The 13,760-nt window shown below is 39.5% G+C and overlaps 1 protein-coding gene across 4 annotated transcripts in view; it reads left to right on the top strand.

Annotated features, from left to right (window-relative positions):
• The window catches only part of TMEM178A (transmembrane protein 178A), a 251,528-nt gene that overhangs the window by 37,120 nt on the left and 200,648 nt on the right, over positions 1-13,760 (top strand). For all 4 annotated transcript variants that reach the window (XM_082358328.1, XM_082358326.1, XM_082358329.1 and 1 more), the window contains exon 3: positions 2,169-2,283. The gene's annotated coding sequence lies outside the window, so the exon portion shown is untranslated. The remainder of the gene's footprint in view (positions 1-2,168; positions 2,284-13,760) is intronic.

Raw genomic sequence — 13,760 nt, 5'->3', positions numbered from 1 at the left:
GAAAGAGAAATTAAGGAAACACTCTGATTTACCATTGCAACAAAAAGAATAAAATACCTAGGAATAAACCTACCTAGGGAGACAAAAGACCTGTATGCAGAAAACTATAAGACGCTGATGAAAGAAATTAAAGATGTTACAAACAGATGGAGAGATATACCATGTTCTTGGATTGGAAGAATCAACATTGTGAAAATGACTATACTACCCAAAGCAATCTACAGATTCAATGCAATACCTGTCAAACTACCAATGGCATTTTTCACAGAACTAGAACAAAAAATTTCACAATTTGTATGGAAACACTAAAGACCTCAAATAGCAAAGCAATCTTGAGAAAGAAAAACGGAGCTGGAGGAATCAGGCTCCCTGACTTCGGACTATACTACAAAGTTACAGTAATCAAGACTGTATGGTACTGGCACAAAAACAGAAATATAGATCAATGGAACAGGATAGAAAGCCCAGAGATAAACCCACACACATATGGTCACCTTGTCTTTGATAAAGGAAGCAAGGGTATACAATGGAGAAAAGACAGTCTCTTCAATAAGTGTTGCTGGGAAAACTGGACAGCTACATGTAAAAGAATGAAATTAGAACACTCCGTAACACCCTACACAAAAATAAACTCAAAATGGATTAGAGACCTAAATGTAAGGCCAGACACTATAAAACTCTTAGAGGAAAACATAGGAAGAACACTCTTTGACATAAATCACAGCAAGATCTTTTTTGACCTACCTCCTAGAGAAATGGAAATAAAAATAAACAAATGGAACCTAATGAAACTTAAAAGCTTCTACACAGCAAAGGAAACCGTAAACAAGACGAAAAGACAACCCTCAGAATGGGAGAAAATATTTGTAACTGAAGCAACTGACAAAGGATTATTCTCCAAAATATATAAGCAGCTCATGCAGCTCAATATCAAAAAAACAAACAACCCAATCCAAAAATGGTCAGAAGACCTAAATAGACATTTCTCCAAAGAAGATATACAGATTGCCAACAAACACATGAAAGGATGCTCAACATCACTAATCATTAGAGAAATGGAAATCAAAACTATAATGAGGTATCACCTCACACTGGTCAGAATGGCCATCATCAAAAAATCTACAAACAATAAATGCTGGAGAGGGTGTGGAGAAAAGGGAACCCTCTTGCACTGTTGGTGGGAATGGAAATTGATACAGCCACTATGGAGAACAGTATGGAGACTCCTTAAAAAACTAAAAATAGAACTACCATATGACCCAGCAACCCCACTCCTGGGCATATACCCAGGGAAAACTATAATTCAAAAAGAGTCATGTACCACAATGTTCATTGCAGCTCTATTTACAATAGCCAGGACATGAAAGCAACCTAAGTGCCCATTGACAGATGAATGGATAAAGAAGATGTGGCACATATATACAATGGAATATTACTCAGCCATAAAAAGAAACGAAATTGAACTATTTGTAGTGAGGTGGTTGGACCTAGAGTCTGTCATACAGAGTGAAGTAAGTCGGAAAGAGAAAAACAAATACCATATGCTAACACATATATATGGAATCTAAAAAAAAAAAAAAAGGTTCTGTAGAACCTAGGGGCAGGACAGGAATAAAGACGCAGATGTAGAGAATGCACTTGAGGACACGGGGAAGGGGAAGGGGAAGCTAGGACGAAGTGAGAGAGTAGCATTGACATATATACACTGCCAAATGTAAAGTAGATAGTTAGTGGGAAGCAGCCGCATAGCACAGGGAGATCAGCTCGGTGCTTTGTGAGCACCTTGGGGTGGTGGGATAAGGAGGGTGGGAGGGAGTCGCAAGAGGGAGGGGATATGGGGATATATGTATACATATAGCTGATTGACTTCGTTATACAGCAGAAACTAACACAACATTGTAAAGCAATTATACTCCAATAAAGATGTTAAAAAAACCCAAATGGGCACGAACTGATTCCACATCTTGCTGCATCTCCCCAAAAGCCAGTACTTAGCCCCTTCTCCCCCACTCTCCCAAGTTCTGTGTTAGACCGTCTATATTAAAATGCTGCTTAGGAGTTGTAATGAAGGGTGATTTGACTGTGAACCTGGATGGATTTAGAGTCTTTTTCAAACATTCAATCAGGCTTCCCTGACCACCTTCATTTTCTTCATTTTTCAAATGCAGCAGGTAATTGAGGATAAATTCCTTATGTGGGACAACCTGGGAAGCTGTGACACTGCCAGAGTGAGACCAGGCATCTCTCTGCCAGGAATTTCAACAGAAATGACTCTCTGCCCCGGTATGTGTTTGATGCCCATCTCCATCAATCTTATTTGCTTTGATATCTACTGTCTCCCACCTTTATTTCACATAGGGAAATTGAAGTCGTAATAAATGTTAAGTGACTAAGAGCGGACTCATAAATTAGAGGAGCAACAAGGATTTTCCGTTCTTATCTGTTTACACTTTTCCCTAACAATTCCCACCTGCCGCCTTCCTATGTAGATACCTGGTTAACACAGGAAGAAGATTTTAACAGATTCTGGTCTTTTAGTGCCATGTACTTTCTTCATGTTAATGCTATTAATCATCTGATTACTGTCAAGTCGATTTAAGTTCTGGTGAGATCAGCATCTCCTGAAATGCAATGCATTTAGTGAGCACCTACCGCATGTAATGCAGTGTATTAGCTTCTCTTTGGGGAAACTGAAAGAAAAAGATGTGGCCCGTGACATATAGTATTTTATACTAGTTAGGAAGCCAAATGCACAGAAAATGACATTAAAAAGCTGTATGTTATACCATATTTCCTTTGTCTCTTCAGTGAGATGAAACTGTTTTCCTTTTTAATGGTCTTGCCTTTTTCACGGCATTCCCATTCCAACCAAAGTTTCTCTTAATATGACACCTCAAAATAAGCTATATTTTGCTTTCAAAGTGGAACCAAACAAGAACCCATTCCTCCCGTATTTCCTTGGCATGTCTTTGCAGTCCGTTTACCAGGTTCTTTGTGTTTCTCTTACATGTCACAGTTCTTCATGAGGAGGAAAGTAGGGTTTCATTAGTAGACATCGTGGGCCATTTTGAGCCAGACCTGACTATATGGTTGGCCCAGTTCCCATGGGTGAGTCTCATGGTGGGGACTCAAACACAGCCTTTCTCTGGCCACTTCAATGTGAGGGCCTCCAGGTTCTTTTCTCTTCCCATGGCTGCTTCCTCCTACTCCTCCCAGGTGGATGGGGCAGGTCCAGAGTGAGGACATTCCATTAGACTGTAGTGCAGAGCACAGTTAGCTGGTCAAGCTGGGATTCTGCCTTTGGGGAAGTTCTTCCTGTCAGGAGCTAGGGAGGTAAGAGGAGTCAGTATTACTCCTGCCTGGCAGGAGACCTGGCCCACTCCCCCCACCCCAGCCCCCCTTGGCCCACTTTTGACTCTGACTTTGCTCTCTGGTGGGTGAAGAAAGATAACTCTGTTGGCTGCTTTAGTCCGGGGTTCCTTTAGCCTAGGACGATGTGGGGCAGCAGCCCAGATGGTGCTACACTTGGTAGGGGACACACCCTCCAAGCTTGTTGCTGTTTTTATCTGACTAGTGTGTCTTCCCCTTTTAAAATATATTATACAAGAAAAGAAAAAAGGAGAATGAAAGAAAAAAAAAAAAAAGACCAAAATAGAGATGGGGGAGGGGGAAGAAGAGGCAGTAAGAAGAATGAAAAAACTAATTTTATTCTTACATGAACTCAACATCCTACTATGTCTCTCCCCGCTCCCAACTTGGCTTCTGTTGTGTCCTCTCTGATTTAGTAGGTCAAGGGCAGGGCCTGAGATTCTGCATTTCTAACAAGCTCCCAGGCGAAGCCAATGCAGTTGGTCCTCAAACCACACTCTATGAGTAGCAAGGGTCTTGAGGAATAATGAATCAAATACTGTACAGTACTGTACAGTTTCTTAACCATTCTTCATATAATAATATCTGACACTCATATAGTACTTAGTATGTGCCTGACACTGTTTTAAGTGCTTTGCATGTATCAACTCATTTAATCCTCGTAATTCTATGAGATGGGCACTACTATTAGCCCCACTTCACAGTTGGGGAAACCAAGGCACAAGGTTATTTAATTTACCAAATATCACATAGTAAGTACTAGAGCCAGGATTCAAACTCAGTCTGGCTCCAGAGTCTGTGTGTTTAGCTCCATTTTTATTCCAATAGCTTACAAACTTACCCTCTTCTGGACATAAGTTTTCAATCTTTACCCCTTAAAGGATGGACCCCAGCTTGAAAACAATGTTCCAGAGATGTCATTAACCAGCCGGTGAAGATCACTGTGATATTGATTCACCATTGTATTAGCCACACTGTCAACTTTGTGCCTTATGTAAATTTGATAATTAGAGGCAGTTCTCAAGGGTTAGCTGTAGGATCCCAAGGCAGCTGTGGTTTTGGCTGTTTTTGTTTTTTTGTTTTTTGACAAGTAGAGGCAGCAAAGAGCAGCTGAGGTTAACGGCTCTAGCTGATCACTGAGGCAGCAAGAGAAACAGCTCCAAGACAAACACGCTGTTCATTGTGTAGCCTGAGGGGAGAGAGCAAGTCTGGAAGGGCTGAGCCAGGCAGGGGTGATGGGCGAAATAGGATTCTCTGTGGGTGAGAAGGTTGGTGGCTGGTCAGGGCAGAAAGCAGACTGGAGAGGCTGAGGCAAAGTGGAGTCTTATATAGATGAGCCCACTCTGAATCAAGGAAGCCAGAGATTCACTCATGCATTCATTCTATAAATATTAATCAATAACCTATTATGTTCCAGGCACCATGCTACATGCTGTTGATACGGTGATGAATAAGACAGAACTGATCCCTGTCCTCAGAGAATTCTCATTCTTGTTGGGAGACGGACAAGACCAAACCAAACCAAACCAAACCTAACAGACAAATAAATCAGTGCAGGCTGTCATGAATGTCCTGAAGGAAAACAAGGGTGAGAGATGGTGAAACCAAGGGGCACCCTATTTTAGGTGGGGTGGTCAAAGAAAGCCTTCAGCCGAGACCTAAAATCAGAGAGGTTAAGCAATTGGAAAGGGTACTCTAGGCAAGAAACAGCTGTGCAAAAGCCCAAGGGTGGGAGAGAACTTAGTATGGAAGAGAGAGCCTGGCAGGATCTGGGGAATCCACAGCTGTCCATTGGGAATCATACAAAATGACATAAGGATTAAAGCTGAGAATAACTGATATGAAACAAAATCAATTGGCTTTGACAGGTTGGTCAATTCTCATCTGGAGTATTATGTTGAATTCTTGACAAATCACAGTGTCAAGGCCCATGGGTGATTTGGCTGCCATAGCCTCTGAAATTGGAAAATATTTTTAGGCAAGGCCCAGTACCTTTTGTTTGACCTTTTTTTGGATTTAAATGCCCATCTCTGAGTTGTGAGGGTCTCACCAAGGTCGTAATAATTCTTACAAAGAAATCTTCATCTAGGTTATTGTGACGAAGGGCAAGACTGAAAACAAAGCACGGGATGGGGCTAGTGTCCACTTGTCCACACCAAGATGAACACGAGCCATCAAAACAGAGAAATCAAGGCACATGGTCCATACCTCCTTCTCTGGTCTCTCAATCTGGCAGCCCCATCAAAAAGGAGAGGAGGTTGGTTTGGGTGAACCATTCGTTAGTTGTTCCTAGTGATCAACCATTCAACACATTTTCTAATGCTCCCCAATGACCCTTCAGGTGATTTTTTTGCAGTTGTCTAGAGAGGAAAATGTAGTTGACCAATCTATAGTTTCCAGAATCTATCCTTTTCTAAAGAACGCTTTTGAGAATCAGAACGCTTGTCTTAGCCAAGGCTCTTGTCAGTTGTTATCTGGATTAGTGTATTCGTGTCTTACACCTGGTCTCCCTGATTGTAGTCTGTCACACCTCCAATCTATCACCCACAGAGCTTTCAGAGAAATTTAGCTAAAATTCACCTTGTATCTGATCTCTATCCTTGGTTTTAAGTGGTTCTTCATTACTGTTGATAAAACCTAAAGTCCTTTTTTTGGCATTCAATACCTTTCATGATCTGACCTTTGCCTAAATTGCCACGCTCATCTCCTGCCATATTCCCCTACTCTGAATTATAGCCATACCACGTTAGTTGCTCTTTACTGAAATTACAATGCTCTCATATTACTTCTCTGCATTTTCTTTTTTTTTTTTGGCCGTGTCATGCAGCTTGTGGGATTTTAGTTCCCTGACCAGGGATTGAACTCGGGCCCTCGGTGCTGAGAGCGCAGAGTCCTAACCACTGGACCTCCAGGGAACTGCCCTTCTCTGCATTTTCATATGGGGTTCCTACTTGCTTCTTCCCTCAGCTAGCTCCTATTTATCCTTAGAATTTAGTTTAAACCTTATTTCCTCCCAGAAGCCTTCCTTGATTTCCCTAGTCAGGATTAAGTGCTCTTATTTGATCCTGTAACACACTTTTATATGCCTCTATTACATATAAAAATGTAGTTAGCATCCAAATCCTCTTCTTCAAAATCTTAAGCTTCTGAGGGCTAGGACTGTCTCCTTTAGTGCTTAACAGTGCCCTTGTACATAATAGCTTCAGAAAGGTTAATGGAACGGCTGCATTTGCATTTTCCATTTTCTGGCTTTAGTTTTCCATGATTTCTTGCAGATTACAAAGAGACTATATTAATTTCTACATCATATATATTCTCCATCTCTACCTCCTCTTTTGGGGAATAAGGGGAAAAGATTTGCTTAAGCTTAGGTCTAGAGACATATTTCTACCTCATTTATTAGACTTGTGAAAATCTCTAATGAGAATTTCTTATTACCCATGGTTTAATCTAAGTGCTCATATCTTGCTGTGATTTAGGATACCACATTACAGATTTTTAGACCTAGAAAGAACTTCAGAATGATCAGATTCAATAGTTTACTTTATGGGACAAGGACATAAAGGTTCAGAGAGAGGTTAAGCAAATACTCTAAAACCACCCTACTAGTGGGTGGCAGTTAGCCCCAGGAGCTAGATCTCCAGCCTCTCAGTCCTGGGCTCTTTTCCCTACAAATGGCCACGCTTCAGATCTTCATCCTATTTTGATGTCAGAGACCCAATATGGATTTGACCTTGGTTCCTTGATTTGCCATATTGAGGCTTTAATTTGGCCTCTCGAACTAATAATTTAATTATTAGCAAATGAATTAACATTAAGCTATTTCATTTGGAGGCCTGCTGAACTGTGAAACTCTTCTTAAAAATTCTGAGGGGACTTGAAAAAAAAAGGTGTAAATAAGGGTTGAGCAAATTGTCAATCCTTCACTGGTCTTTCAGGAGCTCTTTCACAAATTGGTTCACAGCAGAGTAGGTGATAAGCACCAGCATGTCCAAGACACCCACTTCGTCTTCCTTAAGGATGCTCTAGAAGGGGAGTGGGAAAGTTACACTGTACATAGTATCTTCCCTAGAAGCAAGTATGTTTCTTTACTAGTAGAACTAGAAAATTGTATGTTCAGTTTGCTGATTTTTTACTTTAAAATTTTTGTTTGACTATTAGATTTGGTTAATAACACTGAAGATTGATGTTATAAAGATTAGCACATCTTTCATTTTACTGTAGATTATTTCAAACATACAGAAAACTATAGAGAATAATATAACAAAGTGTCAAATATATCAACCATCCAACTCAATCATATAATAAAATTTTGCCATATTTGCTCCAGATCTCTTTCTTCCTCCCTGTCTCTTCCCTCCCTCCCTTTCTTCCTTTATTTCTTTTCTCTCTCTTCCTTCTTTCCAAAATAAAATCTTACACATGTAGTTAAAGCCCCTGTAACTTATCTGTCCCATTCCTCTCCTGCCATCTGTAGAGGTAACACCTATCCTGAATCTCCAGTTTTAATTTTTTTGTGTTTTTTTTAATATATGCATCCATAAACAATAAATAATGTTGATTTGCCTGTTTTCCATCTTTATTAAATAATATATTCTATACTTTCTTCTCAAGTTCTCACTCCACATGGATTAATATACATCTTCTATTCATTTAAACTGCTTTATGGCATTCCATTGTATAAAAAGACCACATTTTATCTTTGAATTGTTTCCGTTATTTTCCTCTTACAAATCATGCAGGAATAAACATTCTTGTACATATTTCCTTGTGAGAGTTATATACCTAGGTGAGGCATCACTGGGTTGTATCATAACTATTTTAAAAAGAATTTTCATGTTGATAGCAAAACTGATTAGTTACTTAAAAGGAAAAAATGAAGTCAAGATAAGTGCTGGAAGAAACAGAATGTCAGGAATAGGAAGTAAAACAGTGTAAGAGAGTAGGTGACATAGATGTAGAATCCTATGCTTTTTTTTTAAGCAATTCAGTTTTTGATAAAAAAAAAAAGTAGATTGAACATGCAAGTAAATTGAACAACCACTGACAGCCACAGATTTTCATCTACATTTAAGACACTACCTTTTGTGTCAATGCCTCCATGAAGCCTTCTAGAATTTTCTTTACTTTTTTTTCTGTGAAAATTGACTACTTCCTCCTTTGGGCCTCCATTCTACCTACCTCTAGTATGTGATATATTGCACATTGTGTTTGCTATGGCTTGTTTACATGTCTCTGTTAATAAGCTGAATGTTGTTTGAGAGCAGAGTTCATGTCTTACTGTATCCCCAGGGCATGGTGCACAGGAGGTAGTTAATATAGTCTGAGGAGTGAATGAAAAGTCCAAATCATGGAAGGTCTTGTAGACTTAGTAGTTGGTTTCTGATGACAGGATACTTTAGTGAAAATTAGCTTAAAGTATAGCAAAGGAGGTTTTATCTTTTGGTCTTCAGTTAGACCTACAGAAAGGAAGTTTCATATAAAAGCTGATAAAAATTACTAACAAAGCAGAGAAATCACTTAGCATTTGGCTGTAGACACTGGCAATGTATGTTTGTAGTAGTGCATTAGTAAAGCTGCCAGCTCAGAAAAAGGAAGGCATCTAAAAATTTAGACTGTAAAATTAAGCACATAACGGGAAATTCTTGAATATTTTGTGAATTAGGTATGAAAAATATAAGAGAATTCTATATATATATTTAAATTGAAGTATAGTTGACTCATAATATTATATTAGTTTCAGGTGAAGGGGATCATATATTATAAATATATGTTGCAGAATCGTTAGAATATTATAAGTATGTTTACTCCTATCATAAGAAGTACTTATTATGAATAATATATCACATGCATGAAAAAAAAGTGGTGGCTAGTTTCATTTCCCCAAAACACCTTTTCAATGGTAAGTTTGAGGCAGCTGTGGTTTACTGAAGTATAAACTAGTGAGGTCCACTGTAACTAGCATGTGTTTACATTCTGACTCATGGTTCCTGTTAGGCTTTAATCACAGGGAAACAAGTAATATTACTCAGACTTCATTGTTTAATCTTCCATTCATTTGTTTTCCAAGTTTGTTTCAGTCTGTAGTAAGGTTCCTTTTTGATTACAACATGTAGTCCTGATTTCTGCAATTTTTTTTCATTTGCCATTTTGAGGTAGCCATGAAAATCCTATAATAAGCTTTTTTTCTTTTTTTTTTAATCAGTCATCAATTTTATACACATCAGTGTATACATGTCAATCCCAATCACCCAATTCAGCACACCACCATCCCCACCCCACCGCGGTTTTCCCCCCTTGGTGTCCATACGTTTGTTCTCTACATCTGTGTCTCAACTTCTGCCCTGCAAACCAGTTCATCTGTACCATTTTCCTAGGTTCCACATACATGCGTTAATATACGATATTTGTTTTTCTCTTTCTGACTTACTTCACTCTGTATGACAGTCTCTAGATCCATCCACGTCTCAACAAATGACTCAATTTCGTTCCTTTTTATGGCTGAGTAATATTCCATTGTATATATGTACCATAACTTCTTTATCCATTCGTCTGTCGATGGGCATTTAGGTTGCTTCCATGACCTGGCTATTGTAAATAGTGCTGCAATGAACATTGGGGTGCATGTGTCTATAATAAGCTTCTTATTCATCAAATCTATGCCTGTAAGCCTCATTGAGTTCGATTCATCCTAAATACATTTTGAAATCACATCAGCACTTTCAGATCAGCAGGTTACTTTTTTTTTTTTTGGCTGTGTTGGGTCTTTGTTGCTGCACGCGGGCTTTCTCTAGTTGCGGCAAGCGGGGGCTACTCTTCGTTGTGATGCGCGGGCTTCTTATTGCAGTGGCTCCTCTTGTTGTGGAGCACGGGCTCTAGGCGCACGGGCTTCGGTAGTTGTGGCTCTCAGGCTCTAGAGCGCAGGCTCAGTAGTTGTGGCGCACGGGCTTAGTTGCTCCGCAGCATGTGGGATCTTCCCGGACCAGGGCTCAAACTCGTGTCCCCTGCATTGGCAGGTGGATTCTTAACCACTGCGCCACCAGGGAAGCCCAGCAGGTTATTTCTTAATAAATTGCTGTCTTAATGTTACATGCTATTTTAAATACGTGAAAGAGCAGTTCCCAAATGTGTGTAACTACTTTCAGGGAATAGTAAACCGGAGCATTTAATTAAATGAAGGCCCTAGATTTTTATTATGCCGTCACTGGATATTTGAATAACTAGTTATAAATGAGTCTATTCGTATAAAAGTAATTTTCTAAATCCAATTGTCCTATTTCAAAATATAGTTCCAGTTTCTGGGTAAAACTGGCAATGGAATGGCCATGTCTCCACAGCTAAAACAAATTAGAGGGTTGCAACAATAAACTGAACCCATAGGCAGAGGGGGAAAAGAAACCTTTGAACCCTGTTTGTTTTCCTCCTGAACTGATTAAATAATTTACTCGACTAATTTTGCCTAGTCATTAGAAAGTCAATTCTCCACTCTAGAATTTCTTCCACTCAAGTAAACAATATTAATGCATATAATTTGGATGAAAAAAAAATCCCTTTAAGAAATATCTGGATATATGCCTTGAATGAGCTTCCTCATTTAGGTCACAGAAATTTATTTAAAGAGAAACCAATCTAAGATAGTAATAACAACATTAACTACCATTTATTGAGCATTTCCTATGTGACAAAACTTTAACACACTTTAATCCTTGCCGCAAATTTGTTGGATGAAGGATACTATTTGAATTTTAGATATCAGGAAATTTCTGCTCACATTGGTTAAGTAATGCAGCCAAATTTGCACAGCTGGTAAGCATGAAGGCTGGTATTAAAATTCCAGCCCATCTGGTGGTAGTGCTTGAGAACCTTCGTTCTTTCCTCTACAAAACACAGTTGATGCAGAGTGGAATCATTTTATGATCCCTTTGATAGTCTTGATTTTCAGAAAAGCTACAAGACATGGATTAAATGGTGATAAAAATATATCCAATAAGAATGCAATTGCATCTTCCTTAATAGTTCCTTTTTCTGTCATTTGGGTTTTTTTCCCCACTTGGGATATTTGCAAAATTATACTGTTAACCTCTAACTTTCCCTCTCTTCTTACTCTCATCCTGCTCCCACATACCATGAACACAGAATAATTTCCTTTCAAATTATATTACTAAGTTTGTAACTCACATAGGGAATTATCACATAGAAAAATTTATTAGCCTAAATGATGGCCATAGTTTTTGCCAAGACTCATCATTTCTGAAGTTAGTTGCCCATAAAACCAATTTCTCAATGGTTTGGTGAGATCAAGTGCCAAATTACCCAGGGGATGAATAACAATTACTGCAGGTCCTATTGATCAGTCTGCCTAGCCGTTCACTGATAGTTCCAATGACTTCGGAAAATTCAGCCAGAATGGCCCCCCAAAATCTGCATCATGACTTTATCTATTGATGAGCTGGACTACAAATGCTGTGAACACATACCAACAGAGGTTCAGGTAGCAACCCAAACAGGAATTCATAAAGAAGTATCAGATGCACAGTAGCTAAATTTACCACATGTGGATTGGTTTCTAAGTGCCAGACACTGCTAAGTGCTGTATGTGTGTATTTCATTTATTCTCCTTAGGCCGGGTTGCATAGTAGTTAATAACACAGACACAGAGCCAAACTAATATGGCTCTGGTTCCGTGGGCAAGCAGTGGAAACTGTGTTTCAGTTTCTCCATCTGTAAAATGGGGATGCTAATACTTCACAGAGTTGAAGTGAAAAATGAGTTAAATTAAACAAAGCCCTTAGAATAGTACTTGCATGGAGACAGCACTCAGTATATGCTGGCCATTAATTTTCCTAATGACCCTGTGAGGTAAATGCTATTATGATCATCATTTACTGTTTAGAAGATTGTGGCTTAGAGGTGGCACATGGCAGAGGTAGGCTTTGAAAATAGGTCTGTTTGACATCAAAACCTGTCCTCCTTATCACTGTGCTGTTCTGCCTCTCAGTACAAGATACATAGAATGGGCAAAGAATGTATGCTGTCAGCTGCAAGGCCTCTTGCCACCGCGGGACACCCGCCCCTCAGATGACTTCCTGGAGGGGGGCAGTCGGTGAATCTTTGCTGAGAGGCAGGTCAAAAATTCTGGGCCTAACAAACACATGAAAGAATGCTCAACATCATTAATCATTAGAGAAATGCAAATCAAAACTACAATGAGATATCATCTCATACCGGTCAGAATGGCCATCATCAAAAAATCTAGAAACAATAAATGCTGGAGAGGGTGTGGAGAAAAGGGAACACTCTTGCACTGTTGGTGGGAATGGAAATTGATACAGCCACTATGGAGAACAGTATGGAGGTTCCTTAAAAAACTAAAAATAGAACTACCATACGACCCAGCAATCCCACTACTGGGCATATACCCTGAGAAAACCATAATTCAAAAAGAGTCATGTACTAGAATGTTCATTGCAGTTCTATTTACAATAGCCAGGACATGGAAGCAACCTAAGAGTCCATCAACAGATGAATGGATAAAGAAGATGTGGCACATATATACAATGGAATATTACTCAGCCATAAAAAGAAACGAAATGGAGTTATTTGTAGTGAGGTGGATGGACCTAGAGTCTGTCATACAGAGTGAAGTAAGTCAGAAAGAGAAAAAGAAATACCATATGCTAACACATGTATATGGAATCTAAGAAAAAAAAAAAAAAAAGGTCATGAAGAACCTAGGGGCAAGATGGGAATAAAGACACAGACCTACTAGAGAATGGACTTGAGGATATGGGGAGGGGGAAGGGTAAGCTGGGACAAAGTGAGAGAGTGGCATGGACATATATACACTACCAAACGTAAAATAGATAGCTAGTGGGAAGCAGCTGCATAGCACAGGGAGATCAGCTCGGTGCTTTGTGACCACCTAGAGGGGTGGGATAGGGAGGGTAGGAGGGAGGGAGACGCAAGAGGGAAGAGATATGGGAACATATGTATATGTATAACTGATTCACTTTGTTATAAAGCAGAAACTAACACACCATTGTACAGGAATTATACTCCAATAAAGATGTTAAAAAAAAAATTCTGGGCCTTCCTCCGTCCAGGTGGGAATTGGAATAATGCATACCATCTCAGTGATGGTGACTCAGCCAGGTGACTCCTGTGGTGGTGACAAAAGTATACAAATGAAGTATAGGAGCAGGGGAACCTTCACACACTCCCAACCCTTCCAGCCTCTCAGAACAGCTATATCCCCTGACACACATCAGCTAGAGGCATCCTTATCCACTCACCCACAGCCTCAGAGAGAACCACACAGCAGACTTTCCTATCTGTTGGGTGATAGTTAGAATTACTGAGCTTCTACTATGCGTCTTCTCAAAAACCTTATG

The sequence above is a fragment of the Balaenoptera borealis genome (genome assembly GCF_965194805.1).
Source record: "Balaenoptera borealis genome assembly, chromosome: 15".
NCBI classification, from domain to species: domain Eukaryota; kingdom Metazoa; phylum Chordata; class Mammalia; order Artiodactyla; family Balaenopteridae; genus Balaenoptera; species Balaenoptera borealis.
Note: the sequence above shows the minus strand (reverse complement) of the source record. Positions and strands in the feature narration are given on the sequence as shown.